The sequence below is a fragment of the Gossypium raimondii genome, chromosome 6 (assembly GCF_025698545.1).
Source record: "Gossypium raimondii isolate GPD5lz chromosome 6, ASM2569854v1, whole genome shotgun sequence".
NCBI classification, from domain to species: domain Eukaryota; kingdom Viridiplantae; phylum Streptophyta; class Magnoliopsida; order Malvales; family Malvaceae; genus Gossypium; species Gossypium raimondii.
The window spans coordinates 10,497,774-10,515,923 of NC_068570.1; the positions used below are offsets into that span (position 1 = coordinate 10,497,774).

At 30.9% G+C, this 18,150-nt stretch overlaps 1 long non-coding RNA gene across 1 annotated transcript; it reads left to right on the forward strand.

Moving 5' to 3' along the window:
* The first annotated feature begins 791 nt into the window (after positions 1–791).
* On the forward strand, positions 792–5,329 carry LOC128041848 (uncharacterized). The gene is made up of 3 exons (XR_008196759.1): positions 792–2,988; positions 3,104–3,918; positions 4,106–5,329. It is a non-coding gene; the product is annotated as an uncharacterized LOC128041848 (long non-coding RNA).
* The last annotated feature ends 12,821 nt before the right edge of the window (positions 5,330–18,150 follow it).

An 18,150-nucleotide genomic window follows, 5' to 3' on the forward strand; every position in this document is an offset into this window, starting at 1 on the left:
ATTGTGATAATTATCCAACGTGGGTGGTGTTCTCAAACCCAAATCAATGATTGATTGTTATACTTCTTTTATTATTAAATAAATTGTTTTAATTTTATATTATTAAAAAATTAAATAAAGCTAATCTATAATAGAAATTTAAAAAATATAAGAATATTATTATTATTTGCAGTGAATCCCAAATAAAAGATTCTATTTCTAACATTATATTTTAGTTTTTAAAATATATATTTTTTAATATAAAAATCTCACCCACATACACATCCATGTAACTTACCACAAAGGTATGAATCGATCCCATAACCTTAAAAATATGATGAATACGCTTCACCAATAGGCTAAATGTTAGGGTTCAGCTTTTAAAATAACTTTTAAAACAAAAAATAATAATTTTTTTCAATAATCTAAAGACTATATTGATCCATTTTAAGGTTAATGAATTAATTTAGTCTGATCCTTATAATAGAGAGACATGCAAGTACATTCATTTTTTTCATCTTTAGATAGAAAAAATACCAATTTTAATTAAAATTTTGGATTGGATTTAAGTGAAATCGATTTCATCTTTCCAATAGAGTGTCGAAATTTAGTGCAACTTACTACTACTTAAATTGGCCAAGATTTTTTATTTATATTAAGAGTCAGTCAATAGTTTTGCTCCTTCATTTGTGCAAATAAAATAGGAGTACATTAGTTACTCTAAATCAAATTCGTTGAGATATTTTAGGAGGTATTCTTGTTTAAATAGATGTCTTACTCTTAGTCAAGTTGCAGCACTTCAGATTTCTGTTTTCTTGTATTCTCTTGATTGAGTAATAATAATTTTCTTCTTATTTCCATTTCTATTGTCTGTGTTTTGTGTCGACTGATATCAGAGCAAGATTACTACTAAGTGTTTGATATTACTACTCAACAAACATGAATAGTGGAAGTGCTTCTTCGGGAACTGCCGTAGAAAAGTTTGTTGGTAATAATTACAATTACTAAAAGTTATGTATGGAAGCTTTTCTATAGGGGCAGGATTTGTGGGATCTTATTGAAGTTGATGAAACATCGATCCCAACAGATACTTTGCAGAATGTCGAATTACAGCAAAAATGAGAGATCAAGTGTGGGAAAGCTCTTTTTGCTTTGCGGACATCAATCAACAAGAAATGCATTAACCATGTTCGTGATTTAAAGTCACCAAAGCAAGTGTGAGAGACTCTTCAAAAGTTGTTTACTAAGAAAAATACAGCTCGATTATAATTTCTTGAGAATGAACTAGCTGCAATAACTCAAGGTAATTTGTCCATTGAAGAATACTTCTTAAAAGCGAAGAACTTGTGTTCTGAAATTTCAGAATTGGATACAGAGGAGCCAGTGAGTGATGCACGTTTGTGTCGCTATCTTATTCGTGGACTGCAAAAAGACCTTAGGCCCTTTGTTTCTTCAATTCAATGGTGGGTGAATCAACCTTTAATTATTGAATTAGAAAATCTTTCTAAGCAATAAGCTTTGATAAAGCAAATGACAAGCAATAACAAGCTTTCTCAAAAATCAAAAGATGTGTTGTTTGTCAAATATCAAATGAGAAAGAAGCTCGAAGTCTTCATCGAGTGATAGAAATCAGTCCAAAAGTGAGGAGCAGCCCAAGAGATCTTCCAAAGCTTGTTACAGGTGTAGAAAACTTAGACATCTCAAATGGGATTGTCGGGTGAAAGTAGTGTGTGATCGATACGGGAAGTCAAGCCATATTAAGGTAAATTGTCGAGTTAAAATGCAAGAATTGAAGCAAATTTTGTACATGACAGCAATGAGTTCCAACAACCAACTTGGGAGTAATGTTTATCCATTGAGGTTCTTGACCAGCCAACGAATGTGACTTCCGTTATGCACCAAGATGATGTGTCTGCAAATGTTCTTAACTCCAACAAGGAATGGATTGTTGATTCTGGTTGTTCTCATCATGCTACTGGGAATGATACTCTTTTATCAGCTGTTCGTCCGCATCGTAAGAATAAGGTCATTGTAACAGCTAATAATTCATTTCATCCTGTGAAGAAAGAAGGAAATTTGAATGACAGAGATGTTCTTCTCAAGGATGTCTATCATGTTCGTGGCTTAAAGAAAAATATTGCTTCTGTCTCACAAATAACATATTCAAAAAGGTATATTCTTTTTAGTCCTAATGACATTCAAATTCTTTCAAATGTGAAACATATTATTGTTGATGTTTTGTTTTGTGGAAAAAGAAAAGAATCATTGTATCTTTTGTCTGCAATTGACGAGTATTTAAAAAAGGCTAGTCGCAATGCAAGCTCAACACTTTCGCATGCTCGCTTGGGTCATGTGGGTTTTCAGTTGCTACAGAAGATATCCACAAACCAACTTCTTAATGGTATCCCTGTTTTTAAAGGGTATTCACCATGATGAGATTTGTCCAAGTTGCCAATATGAAAAATCACATTGTTTTCCTTTCTCAAGTTCAAAAAGTAAAGCATCATCGCCATTGCAACTGGTTCATTCAGATATCTTGGGACCAACGAGAACGCCAAGCTACATTGGTCTTCATTATGTAATGGTGATTGTGATTGTGGATGATTTCTCTCGGTTCAACTGGTTATACTTTTTAGAACACAAAAGTGAGGCTTTCTCTAAATTTCTTCAGTTCAAACATTATGTAAAAAAAGGATTTTGGTTGTCAATCAAGTGCTTGCGCACGAATAATGGAGGGGAATTTCTATCAAATGATTTTATGGATTATTATAGAGACATAGAATTCAGCATCAAATGAATTGTTCAGAAACCCCACAACAAAATGGGGTTGCTGAGCGTGAATTAGCTCATCTTAGATCAATTTGTTTGTCTTGGCTACACGCAAAGATTCTTCCAAGAAAACTATGGGCAACAGCTTTTCAAACTGCTTGTCATGTCGTAAATTGACTGCCTCAATGGCCAAGGACAGAACCATCACCTTTTGAGCTGCTATATCGTCGTAAACCCAATGTGAGTTATTTTCATATTTTTGGGTCTATTTGTTATGTTCATGTATTGAAACACAATCGAACTAAACTTGAACTAAAGACCAAGAAATGCATTTTTTTTGCTATGATACTCACAGGAAGGGTTGGAGATGTATGGATTTGGAAACAAAAAAGATTATCGTTTCTTGTAATGCGATGTTCGATGAAGTTTCATGTCACAAAGATGATGCAAATGGCAGCAAAGGTACGAGAAGTCTTGCACTTTTTCCTGATGATATTTTAGAAAGAAATATTTCTTAAATTGAGGGATGCATTCAATCTGAGGAAAATACAGAGGCCACAAGTATTGAGACTGTCACAAGCAGAAATCCTCCAAGACAGAAAGATTGCCGAGCCATTTGTCTGATTATGTAATTGAGATAAATCATTATTCTATTTTATCTTGCTTTTTTCATAGAGGAGTCATGTGGAAATGAGCCCAAACTGTACAATGAAGCTAAAAGAGTTTCGGAACGGGAAAATGCAATGGTAGAAGAGATTTCAGCACTCAACAAGAATGGCACGTGAGAGCTTGTACCAAAGTCATTTGACGCTGATTTAATTACTTGTAAGTGGGTTTATAAGTTGAAGAAAAAGGCTGATGATACAATTGATAGATACCAAGCTCGTCTTGTTACCCGTGGGTTCTTTCAGCAATACAATCGAGATTATGATGAGACTGTTAGTCCTATTGCAAGGATGAAAATGGTTCGAGCAATCATTTCTTTAATTGCTGGTAAAGGTTATAAATTATGACAACTAGATGTGAAAAATGCTTTCTTTCATGGAGAGTTGGATCGCAATATTTTTATGGAACAATAACAAGGATTTGTATCTAAGGAGTATCATGATCATGTATGCAGACTCAAGAAAGCGTTATATGGTCTCAAGCAAGCTCCTCGTGCTTAGTTCGGTAAGATTGCTCAATATCTTGATTTTTGTGGTTTTAAATCTTTAAGTGCTGATCTGAGCTTATTTATTAAGAAAACACCCACTGTGTTGATAACACTCTAGAATAACTTATTTTTATGTATTAATTATATATTTATTCTGAGTATGATCCTGCTAATTTGAGCTATTTATAATATTTTATCTCATAGGGACTAAATTTGAGGCAAAAGAAAAATTAAGGGCCAAAAGCGTGAATTTAGAGATAAAATGGGCCAATGTGCGACACAAGGAAAAGTTGGTGCCAAAAGTGTAAGTATGGAGGACACAAGGGTTGAAATGCAAAAAGAAGAGATTTTATATTTTAATTATATTAGGATAATTAATATTGAGATAATTATTAAGGATTATTTTTAGGATTTTATTTTATCTTTATTTATCTTCAATTAAATGTATTTATTTTTTAGGAATTTAAGTAGGATTAGAATATCTCCCCTAGCACTATAAATAGGGGATGAAGTGACTCAAAAGGGGATCTCATATATTTTTCTGAAAACACTCTCTCTCCAAAAGTTTAGGCTTTTGTTCTTCTCATATTTCTTTTTAATAAAATCTTTATTTTTATTTACTAAACCCATCTAGTCGAAGGTTGTCAAAAATCCCCAAAAGAGTTTATGAGGCTTAGAATTCGTACTTAGCCTCCTCGCTGAGTATTCATCGTTTCTCTGCACTACGGGGCTGACGCTTCCGTCCATGTCCCTTAAGAAGTAAGCTTTTCAACGTATGTAAAGGCGGCCGCTTTGTATGTTTTGGGAAGATTGCACAGTTGGTTCGTTAGCTTACTGCGTCAGAGGTTGGCGAGCCCAAGAGACAAAATGGCGTGGGATTCGCCATTGAGAAGCGTTGATCTAGCATAAGACGATCCCACAGAAGCGATTGTTGGCTAAAGTCAGGTTCCACTAAATCGTAAGTCTAAATCCTTGGAGCTGGTGGTCGTAGGCGTCCTCTTCCACTATAACTGGCTTATTCGGTTTGGGAAGGATCATCTAAAAGCCGAGGATTGAACCCAAGGCGGAACGAAACAACTGGAGGCTGGAATCTCCCATAAGAATTTCCTTTCTCTCAATTCTATTTTTAATTTCTCTAATTTTCGATTCAATATTCTTAAATTTGTTTTTATTTTATTTTTTGTTTTCAAATCCAAACATTTAATTCTGTTATTTTTTTATTTTATTTTTTTTAGGCACGCAAGTTTTCTTGGGCAAGATTCTGCCTAGGATTTCACGGAACAAGATATTTTGCAAGTCCAGTCCCTGAGGATTTGACCCTACTTCCCTTTTACTATTCTTTTATTTATTAGGGATAGGATATTTTTGGTGCTTTCAACGACCGCATCATGTGTGTACATTGCTCTTGCTTTATACGGACGATATGATTATTACGGGTGATGATAGTGTCAAAATTAACAGTCTTCAAGATGCTTTGATGGTTCGTTTTGAAATGAAAAGTTTGGGTGAAGCTTGTTGTTTTCTTGGGTTGGAAATTAAAAAATGTGATGGTTATTTTGTCTCTCAAAAAGGATATGTAGCAAGTTTATTGCAAAAGTTTCACATGGAGGATTTAAAAGAAAAAACTACTCCTATGGAACCTAATCTCAAGCTAGCTAGAAATGAAGGAAAGCCATTGGAAATGCAACACTTTTCCGTCAACTTGTTGGAAGTTTATTTTATTTAACTATCACAAGACCTGTTATTGCATTTTCCATGGGAGTTATTTCTCAGTTTATGGATTAACCATGTGAGATTCATTTAGTTGCAACAAAGAGGATTCTTCATTACATTAAGGGTACTCTAAATTATGGATTAATGTACGAAAAACCTAAGCCATTTTCTTTGAGTGGCTTTATAGATATAGATTGGGCTGGTGATGTGAATGACAGGCGCTCTACAACAGATTCTGCTGCGATTTCGTGGTGTAGTAAAAAGCAAACTATTGTAACTCTCTCAAGTTGTAAAGCAGAATATGTAGCAGCTACAATGGCTACTCAAGAATGTTTATGGCTAAAGAGACTTATTCAAGGAATGGTGTGTAATATCCCGAAAATTACTACTGTAATACCCCGAAAATTACTACAGTAAGAAAGTAGGTATCCTTAATATAGTAAAATAAGGAAATAAAGTGACAAAAAGAGACATTTTGAGTTATGGCAACATTGGGAAGTATATTATGATATATTAATTCAAGAAAGGATTAAATCGCAAAAGTGAAAAAAGTTTTGTCAATTAAGAGTAAATACTCAAAATTTGAGGGGATAAAGTGTAAATATGAAAAAGTTGAAGGACCAATTGTGCAAATATTTTAGGGGTGGAATAATCTAGAAACTAAGGAAAACGGATGAATTATGACCAAATTGAAAAGGTGAAGAATTTTGAGGGACTAAATCGCAATGTTACCAAATTAAATGATGACTCAATGATGGAAATTTTAAAGATTCTAAAGGGCAAAATGGTCAATTAGAAGAGAGTGAAATCTAGAAGGCAATGATGATGTTGGAGATATTTTAGATTAATTAAATAAATATTAGTTTATTAATATTTTAATTTGATTTTTAAATAATATTTTATTATTTTATTATTATTTTATTTAGTATATATATAAGAAACGGAATATGAAGAATCACCATCCCACCATTGTTTCCCATGCACCAACGTAAGAAGAAGAGAGAAAAAGAAAGTTTTGCTTTCTTTACGAATTGGTCCTTCCACAAAAAATTCACCATTGTCACCTAGAAATCAAAAGAATTTCCATATCCATCAAGAGAGAAAGATAACAAGGAGACTATGGGGAGCTAGAATATTAAGTTAGATTCAAGAAAGAGCAGCTAGAGGAGAGAGAAAATCAAGTTAAAGGTTGAAACTAATAGAACAAGGTAAGAACATCAAGATTTCAATATATTTTTAAGTTTGATATTATTGAAAAAGCATAGAAATGATGTTATAGTAAAGTTTTCTTATATAAGATCTTATTTTCTTGATATATTAGTGAAGGTAAATAAGTGAAAGTGATGAGAAATATTATAGAGAAAGGGAATAAGGAGTTATAAACTTAATAATCAACATCTTGCACTAAAATAGTTTTGGACAGCAACAGTAGGTTAACTTTGAAAAATCACCATAAATTGTGAATATCGAATTAGAGAATGAAAAAATATGAAATTAAAGATTATTTAGTATAGTTTCTCGTAGAAGAAACGGTGTAAGTAATGGAATTGTAAATCATGAGATATAATAAATTTTGTGAGACAATGTCAGAATGAATTCGGGTTCCCCTATTCTAATTTTGGAAAATCATAAAAAAAATTTATAAAAATAATTAGGGGCTTAAATTTATATTTTTAAATTCTTAATGAGTTTATTTTCAATAGAAATAAACGGTAACATCATCTGAATCCCGTATGAGGAGATAATTAATTTTTAGTGAAGAAGGGTCGAAACTGTCAGATAGCAGAACTAGGATGAGTTGAAAGAATAAACTGCACTTATTGGCTAAACTATAAATTCTGAAAATTTTATGGTAATAAGATATTTGAGTATAGTTTCATATAAATTTATCGGATCTTAATTCGGAGTTCCGTATCTAAAGATATAAATAATTTAGCGACTATGCCTCAAGTGGACAGCTTTGAATGAACATAGAAATAAATAGTGAAATTATAGATAATGTTACATATAAGCATGTTATATATATTAAGGATGTGGAATGGAGAGGAGGAGGAGGAGGAAAAATATACGATTATTTAAGTAGCATGATTTTTCATTAAAAATGATTAATTTGCATGTTTTAGGTTCAATGACTAAATTGAATAAAAGTAAAATTTTAAGGGTAAATTTGTAAAATGTCAAAAAGTGACCAAATTGCATGAAATGAATTTTTTATTATTTAAATTAATAAATTGAATAAAATATTAATTTAGATCAAGATTGGGTGGAAATTGAGGAAAATAGAAAATTACCAAAATGTCCTTGAATTTTGATATTTCGTAATTTAGCCCGGTAAGTTCGTATGAACTATATTCTGTATAATTTTAATTAAAGTGAATGTTATTTGGTGATGAATATTATATAAATATGTGTTTTATTATTGGAATTGAATTATTATTGGTAATATGTATAATTAATAGATGCATTGAAATGATTATTGAAAGCTCGATTGAGTTGGAAGCTTATCGGAGATATATCACACTATCCATTGGTTCTATCGGTAATTTTGGATGATTTGATTCTGGTTATAATGACATGTATAAGTTAAATTAGCCAACGTTAGCTCATTAATGTTTTGATTTTGATTGGTTATAAATATGAATGCTTGATGAAATGAAATGTTTGTAAATTAATTTGTAAACTCCGATAATACTCTATATCCCTATTCTGGTGATGGATACGGGTTAGGGGTGTTACATGGTGACTACTCCCAAACATCCAATTCAGATTTATTGTGATAATGAGAGTGCTATAAAGCTTGCTGGGAATCCGGTGTTTCATGCTCATTCGAAACACATTGAAACTTATTATCATTTTGTTCGAGAGAAAGAGTTATCTCAAGATATTGACGTACAAAAAGTACGAACCAATGAACAAGTTGCAGACATATTTACTAAGGCACTTGCAAAAGCCAAGTTTGAAGGCTTTCGTGAAGCTCTTGGCATTATTGACAGCAAGTTTGCACTAAGGGCCATTATCGAAATTTAGTGCAACTTACTGCTACTTGAATTGGTCAAGATTTTTTATTTCTATTAGGAGTTGGTCAATAATTTTGCTTCTTTATTTGTGCAAATAAAATAGGAGTACGTTAACTACTCTAAATCAAATTAGTTGACATATTTGAGGAGGTATTCTTGTTTAAATAGATGTCTTACTCTTACTTAAGTTGCAGCACTTTAGATTTCTGTTTTCTTGTATTCTCTTGATTGAGTAATAATAATTTTTTTCTTATTTCCATTTCTATTGTTTTTGTTTTGTGTCATAGAGTTCTCAAATATCTCTCTTTAATTTTATAATTTTTTAATTATAAATTTTTAAATCTTGTAGGAATTTGTAACATATATTTTAATTTTATAAATATTATATATTTTACTACAACATCTTAATTTTATAAAATTTTATAATATATGGTATAATTTTCTGAAAACTATTATTATAATACAAACAATATTTAAAATTTTGAAGAGAATGAAAAAAATCATTTCAAGATCAAGGTTAGAGCCAACAACTTATTGACCTAGTGATAAGAATATTATATTATAGACATGAGAGCTTAAATTTAATTCCAAACAATTGCATTCTCCACCCTCAATTATAAATAAATAAATAATAATAATAATAATAATAATAATAATAATAATTTTAGAGCAAAACAGGTTCAAGTTTTTTTTTTTTTTGCGCATAGTGGGTTCATGTATATATAGAAAATACACTCTTCAAACCCTAATCAAATTTTAAGGAATTCAAACCCTAATCGAATTTTAAGGAATTCAAACTTCCCTAAGGATATATATGATAAGTTCAAAAATTATGTACTAAATTTTTAGTACGGAGTTTTATAAGCACTGAATTCATATTATAAAATTGTTTGATATCTCTATAATATATATATAAACAAAAGTTTAGAGAAAATTTTGAACTGACAAGAAGATTTTTATTTTCAACCATATTACTAAATTTACATTTAAATTTTTTAATTTAATTTAAAATTATTAATTATAACTCTATTTTAAAAAATAAGTTTGGATTATTTTATTGATTCTAAAATAGATTTATAACTTGAATAAAAGTCAAAACATACTCATTACCAATAAGTCAAAATAACTAATAATTAAGGCTAAAATATTATTTTAAAAATGTGAATTAATTTTATTTTTATAAGTAAAATTTTGTATTTTATATTTATTAACATAATAAAATAAAATTATAACTTGAATAGAAGCTTAAGGATATAAATAAAGATTGATTTTTTTCTTTTAACTATCACTTAATTAGTGTTAGAATTATATAAATTAAAATTTATGTTTAGATCAATAAATAACATCTATTAATAGTATCTAAAAAATAACCAATAAAAAAAGAAATTGTCTACGCTAATAAGTTAAAAAGTATCTAAAAAGAATAGAGCATTAAAGTAATAGTTTTTCAAGAGGAAATATCAAATTATATTCGAAAAAATAACACTAGAGAGATATGTAAAATCATTTTAACGATGACGAGGTAATATAAATTTTTTTTTGTAAGTTATTTAAACCGTGCGGAACAAGTAAATTTTTTTTTTACCTTTTTCTTATTGTTGTTGTAAACAAACGAGAGAAAGGTTTTTAAAAAGTAAAATAATTTACCATCTAAGATTTCAATATTTTTTAATCATCTTTGTTAAATGAGGTTATAAATTAATGTGAACATCTTTCATATTTAATTAATTTAAAGTAAATATTTTTCGTAGTTATCATAAATCATCATTATAATTAATTCATGTTGTTTACTTTTTATTATTTTGATTTAATATTATAATTTATTTTCTTATATAGTCTTAAATTTCTATTTTATTTTCAATAGTTGTATGTGTTAATTCAGAAAATGTATATCATCATAGATGATGTAGTAAAAAAAATTTTGATAGATTTATTAATGTTCATAATAAACTTAAATTGTCATTGACTTCTCGTACCACTGTTTAAGAAATAATTTCTACAATTCATAGAAATGTTTTATTTTATGATTTTATTTCTTTTGATGATTTGAACGAGCGTATAAATAAAATAAATAAATATACTACAATATATTGTTATTTTTAATTGGTATTAATCATCTTTACTTTGTATAATATACAATACTATATTTTTTTACTTGGTATTTTATTTTATTATTAACTTAAAATATGATACCAATTTATTTTATTTATAAAAATATTTATTTTAGATATTACTTACATTAAATGTGTTATATATTATTTATTTTAAATTATAAAAATAAACGTGTTTATTCACCGCAATGAATGTGAGAAAGAAATCTAGTTAGTAAAAATAAGCATGAAAAATAATTATTTTGTTTGATAATAGTAAATCTTGATTTTGAAAATTTATTATTCATAATTTTAATCTTACTAATATAATATTAATTATTTTATTTTGAATAGTTTTAGATAAAAGTTAAAAAATAATAGTTTTGAAAGTTACTATTTGCATATTTGATTGCTTGACTGTGGATATTCCTTCATGGGCAGTCTCTAGGATATCTCAAGTAGTCTTTACAATAGTGCACTTAGCAATCCTCTTGAAATATTGCATATCAACTCCATAAAATATTGCATATAAGACCTTTGAGTTAGCATTTGCCAACATTTCTTCCTTAGTGTCCACTGTGCTTCTGGCTTCATTACCCTTCCATTCTTAGTGTTTAATCTAGAGGGCTCCTATCCAATCAATACAGCTTGCCATGCCTTCTCATCAATTGATTTAATGTAGGCATTCGTATGTGCTTTCTAGTGAGCATAATTGTCAACTTTGAGCATAGGAGATCTTGAGATAGATGAACCTTCTATAGCTTCATTCTAGCAACACCAGGGATCTCCACTAACTACTTTAAGTGGAAGGTTCTGATACCAAAGGAAAGCTTGGAATAATTTTTGAGAAACAAACTTTCACAGTGAAGGAGTGACAAGAAAGTGCACACTCCCTCACCACTAAATGAAAACAATAAACAAATAGAACACCAATGAGTTGTTTACGTAGTTTGATTTCCCTTCATTTGTGGAGCCTAGCTCAGTGAAAAATATCCACTCTTTTCAACAAGTGTTCTTAACCTATCACACTCGTGACAAATTTCCCTACCTTTGTATCTTGAAGACTTGATATTCTCACCACTAAATTTACTCATTGTGAATTCAACAAGAAAAACCATAACACAAAGGTTTTACTATCAAAATATGCTCATACAATAAGGTTCCTCACAATAACAGATTAAGTTTTTAATTCTTTTAGTATAATAATCTATACAAGTCTCTCAATTAAATAGATTATTTTGAGACTTGCTAACATAAGAAGATCTATCACAACCCCATTAAAACAGTAATAAGATAACCTCAATACAAGATGAAAATAACAAGTAAAGTAAATATGGACTCTTAGCAGCTAAGCAATCAAAGTTTCAGTTCAATCCAACATACATGGTCTAATAGATTAGATGGGATGATTCGATTTGATCCAATCTCTAAAATATGTTTTCCTAAGTGACATGATCTTCATTTATGAACTAGATATCATCTATATACTCAGCACAACCCATATATACCATTCAATAAATTTTCAACACATTAAATATGGAAATTGTCCTCACATTGTTTTAGTGGCCAATGAGTAAGCACTACTCCTTAGCACTTAATTTGCTAGTTCCATATTTTCAACTACAGAACATACTTTCCGTGATTATATAATTGCAAAAGAAATATGGCAGCAGTTAGGAGTAACATGGAATCCGAATATCGTTCAGATTGGATTTAGAGACTAACTTATGGATGTTGCTACTTGTTCAGCACACAAACGTCGAATGGTTTTCTATGCTATTTAGGTCATTTGGACAGTAAGAAACAAACAGGTACATGAAAGGGCTAAAAAATCTTCACATGAACCAGTTGTGTTTATAAGAACATACCTCAAGGAAATTGATGATCTAGGAAAAAAAATTACCTGCTTAAGAGATAATGAAGGAAAGATGGGCCCACCAGATCCAGAGTTTATTAAAATAAAATTTGATGTAGCATTCAAAAATCAAACAAAAGAATTATGTTTGGGTTTGGTATGCAAAAATACTGGTGGTAGGTGATGAGCTCAAAAATCATTTTGAATAAACACATTCCTTCTCCCTTTGCGACAGAAGCTTTGGCATGTTTACAGGAAATACAAATGAGAATCGATCTGGGTTTTTAAAATATGATAATCGAAGGGGATGCCTTGTAACACCCTAAACCTAGCCCAGACGGAAAGACCAAGTTTATACCATCACATTAACTTTGTAAAATACTGTCATACTTAAAACGAGCCTTTCAACCAGTGTTAATTTGTGAAAACATTAGTTATCCGAAACATAGTCAAATCCTAGAGAATTTAAATTTGCGTAATTAAAAACATAGGTTCACACATATATATATAACAATAATTCCAATAGATGATCGAGTTCCACATCCACCAGCCGTCTAGTTCTATAAGCTCCCTGAAATCCATACAAACAGTTAATGTGTTGCAACATAGGTTTTAACATAATTAATTTGGCCTATGAGTAAGAGCTCAGATGATATTGTGCGTTCAGAAAACAATTCGGTTTCATTAGTCTGAGTGATAACCCTAAACAGATTCAGACACAATATCGTCCTGATACAGAACAGATCAGTTACAGATGCATATTTACAAGGACACAATAGTAGATACAGATGTTATATAGGTTCGGATATAGATGCAATTCCCTAGTCCAACCACTATGCACCATCTACATCTCCCCTACACACCAATAGGTATTTTATACCCGTCCATCCCTACACATCTCATGTTGTTGGTGTGACACATTGCAGTGTTTACAGTCTCACTGCCAGATTAAACATAACAAATGGGTGGTTTGACCACTAATTCAATACAAATTACTTCATTCACTTCGTCACTTCCACCCCATGTAATTACAGAACAGATATTAGACATGCATATACGTATAATGCTGTTACAAATATAATCACACATTTCTAGTATAGCAAGTTGCCGATATCATTAATGTCTATCTTATTCCGATGTCTATACCAAAAATAGTCTATTATACAATGAGGATTTTGGAGATATTAACGGAATATATTGATTTTTTTATTCAAATTTGTTGCTATAATTTTATGAGAAAATTTCCTTGAATTAATTTTTAAATATAGTCAACAATTACGTGTGGTAGATTATTATCGTGACAAATGATAGTTTATACGCTATATACCACATAGGAATTGTTTCCTTTTTGTAACCTCATATTGCTATAGTATATATATATATAACTAATTTGTATACCCATGCGATGCACATGCTAATTATATGTATTAATAAAAGTGCACTTAATTTTTTTATGAATCTATTTAATTTTTATAATGTTTCACTAATCTATTTTATTATATATGTGGCATGATATGTGTATATGTGTTATCATATATATAATAAACAAAAAATAAGATTACTTTTTTTCTCGTTTCTTGCCTGATGAATTTGATAAAAAAAATGTAATATTTATATTTGATTCCTAAATCAAATTTTTGAACATTAATATCATTATAGGTTCTTATCATATCCGTTCTTTTTTATAGCATGCCTAGAACTACCCATAGCCCCTCCCCAACCTTTAAATAGGAGGATAATGCGTTTCAGCGCACTCAAACCCATGTCTTCCTGTATTCGTAACAATACCGATGCCAATTGAGCTAAGACTCAACTGATTGATTCTTAAATCAACTCAAATTAAATTATTATATGATGTGATTAATAGTGAGGTATATAATAAGATAATTAAATTAATTATTATATAATATGATTAAATTGAATTAAAATGTATATAATTAAATTAAATTAAGTTAATAATGGATCCTATGTCAAAAATTTAATGTATTTTAGGTATTAGAGCTTTGTTGAAGTTTTTATTTACTTACACTTTCTTTCTTCTTGTCTATCAAGTCTTATTTGTCTTGTTAGAGAAGATCGAGAGCTAGGAAAAAGAGATGGAGTTGGAAAATGCAAGAAGCAATTCAAACACACAATACGATACTGAGAAGATTGTAGGTACAAACTACAAGTATTGGAGAATGTGTATGGAAACATACCTTCAAGGCTAAGACCTGTGGCATTTGGTTGCAGGAGCTGGTGATGAAATTCCTACAGACACTACAAAAAATTCTAAACTACATAGAAAATGGATGATCAAGTGTGACAAAGCTCTCTTTGCATTGAGAACTTCAATTAGCAAAGAGTTCATCGACTATGCTTTGGATATCAACTCCCCAAGAGAAGTGTGAAAGATACTTGAGAGGCTATTTTCTAAAAACAGTACAACAAGATTGCAATTGCTAAAAATGATTTGGCATCATCAACTCAAGGGAGTTGATCTGCCATGAAATACACTATTATTTACATATTTTTTTACATACAACTCTAGCTTGTTTGATAGTTAAATCAAAGCATCTTATTATATATTTAGGTTTTCATACTTAAAGTAATAATTTATGATTTTTAGTAGTTTTTATTACATTTTATATATCTAAATAAGGTCACATGGTCTTATAGGTCAAGTCGAGAGCTAAAGATGCTTATTCAGGCCAAAACTGATGCCTATGTTGCGACACCGAGACACTGATGTCTCAACATCAAAGACAGAAGCCAAAAACAAGTTCTGGAGTGAAACTACCCTCGATGTCGCGACACAGCCCTCCTATGTTGCGACATACTCTTGAGGTTGGTTGCAACATCGCAAGTCTGTGTTACAACCAATCCCCTGCGCAACCCAAAAACTCTTGCACGTTTTAATTACGTTTTTTAGGGAAATTAGGAGTATCTGTCCTAGTCGAACTCTAAGGACTTCAAGAATATTTTAGGCACTTTAATATTTCGAGTTTAACCTATATAAAGGCAATTGTAATCAGTTTAAACACACAATTTTAGGGAGACAAAAAATATACTTAGGGTTTTTATTTTGTTCTTAGTTTTTACTTAGGTTATTTTATGTCCTTGTAATCGAAGGATCCTATTCCGAAGTGAAACTTTCGCAAGTGGAGATTGTTCCGGAACCAAGCTTTCATCGATAATTTATGAGCATCTCTTTCCCTTAATCTATTCTTTATATCTCTTTCTTAACATTGTTAATTGAATGTTTGTGTAAAGATTAAAATCAATTTATACTTTATATATATTTCACATGTTCCAATTGTATTAATCTTATTAATTTATTGAAAGGTAGGATTTTCTTTTCGAATCAGCTGATCGAGAGAGGAAGAACTTAAACCCTAGGAAGTCATTTAGGTAGGAATTAACCCAAAATTAGTATGGCCTATCCGTGAGCACCTTTGCCCCGCACTGGTCTAGACTGTGAGGTCAAGAGATAAATAGTTCTTGCCGACTCATTATTCTAGTGGACATATCGGAAGATCCTGCTAGGATAATGACTAGTTGATTGATTAGAGCCCTACATCAATAATTAATTAGGTGAAACAATTGAATATAGGCTAAAAGAACTCGCATGATCAAAATAAGGGATAAGAGAAGCCAATACATAAACTTAGGAGTAGATTTGGGTTTAATTCAATTTATTTAGTTTATTGATATTATCATCATCTTGCTTCTGTATTAACACTACTAATTCATGACTCAAGTAGATTAGTAATTATTTTTGGTAATTGGTTTGATAATAGTTTTCCCCAAACTGCAATCCCTTGGGTACTATCCTCGGAGTACTTACCTACTTCGTTGTAACTATATTACAACCTAACATGTATACTTGTGAACACCGCCTCATTTGTATATATTTTGTTGCACTATTCACACTCTGGACGTTAGTACGTCTAGAGGCGGTCAGTAGTATGTCTATTTCTAAAGATTTCTTAGGAGTTAAAAGTATTTGTGCAGAAATTTTAGAACTAGATGTGGATGAAAAGATCAATGATGCCATGTTACGACGATTTCTCATTCGAGGATTGAAGAATGAGTACATTCCTTTTGACGTTTCAAAAAAGAAGTTGACTCATCTTTTCTTTATGAGTCTCTAGTGGCTGCATGACAAAAATTTTCCTCGAAAGCTGTGGGCTAAAGCTGTGCGATGTGCATGCCATGTAATAAATTGCCTGCCTCCATGGCCAGGTAAAGAGACATCTCCTTTTGAAATTTTACATAATGTCAAGCTAAATGTAAATTATTTTTGGGTATTTGGTTCAATTTGTTATATTCATATTCCAGAATCTAAAAGAACCAAGCTTGGCCCAAAAACAAAAAAAATGTATTTTTTATAGCTATGATCCTTGTAGGAAAGGATAGAGATGTATGGATCCAGAAACAAAGAAGTATGTCACTTCCAGAGGTGTTGTTTTCGATGAAGTGTCATCCTATTATCAACAAGTTGTTCATGATGATGAGAAAAGTAGCTTACAACTACTGCTTGAAAGCAACATGAAAGCTCCAAATGATGAAGATCCTTTAACATTTAATACCTCAAATGTGAAAGGTAGTAAGCAATAACCCCAAAGAAAATCTATAAGGGATAAGAGACAACCACAATACTTGAAGGATTATGAGGTGCAAGCCAACAAATGTTTCATTACTTAATGCTTCTTTATTGGAGCAATGGATAAAGGAAAACCAACAAGTTATGAGGAAGTTAAAGATCAACCAGAATGGCAAGCAGTTATGCTAGAAGAAAATGAAGCTTTAAACAAAAATCAAACTTTGGAGTTGGTGCCAAAACCAAAGAATTGTGAGCCTATTACTTGCAAGTGGGTGTATGATTTGAAAAAGAAATTAGATGTAACTGTTAATAAATGCAAAGCTCGACTTGTTGCATGATGATTTTCTCAAAGTTACGAGTTAGATTATAGGGAAACATTTAGTTCAGTTGCAAAAATGGCAACATTAAGAACATTTTTTTTCTCTTGCAACCTTTAAGAGGTGCAAACTATGACAACTTGATGTATAGATTGCGTTTCTTTACGGTGATCTAGATCATGAAGTATTTATGAAACAGTTTAGAGGTTATGTTTCTATGTAGCATCCCCGTCATGTTTGCAGGCTTAAGAAAGTGTTGTATGGCCTTAAGCAAGCACTACGTGCTTAGTATGGTAATGTGGCTTACTACTTCATATTTTGTCGTTTTAAAGTTTCAGATGCATATTCTAGTTTGTTTGTTAAACTAGAATTAGATTTACACCTGAAAAGTTATAAGGTGCAGACCAACAAATGTTCCATTACTTCACGCTTCTTTATTGGAGCAATGGATGAAGAAAAACCAACAAGTTATGAAGAAGCTAAAGATAACCCAAAATGGCAAGCAACTATGCTAGAAGACATTGAAGCTTTAAACAAAAATCAAACTTGGGAGTTGGTGCCAAAACCAAAGAATTGTGAGCCTATTACCTGCAAGTGGGTGCATTGCTTGAAGAGGAAATCGAATGTAATTGTTAATAAATGCAAAGCTCAACTTGTTGCATAATGATTTTT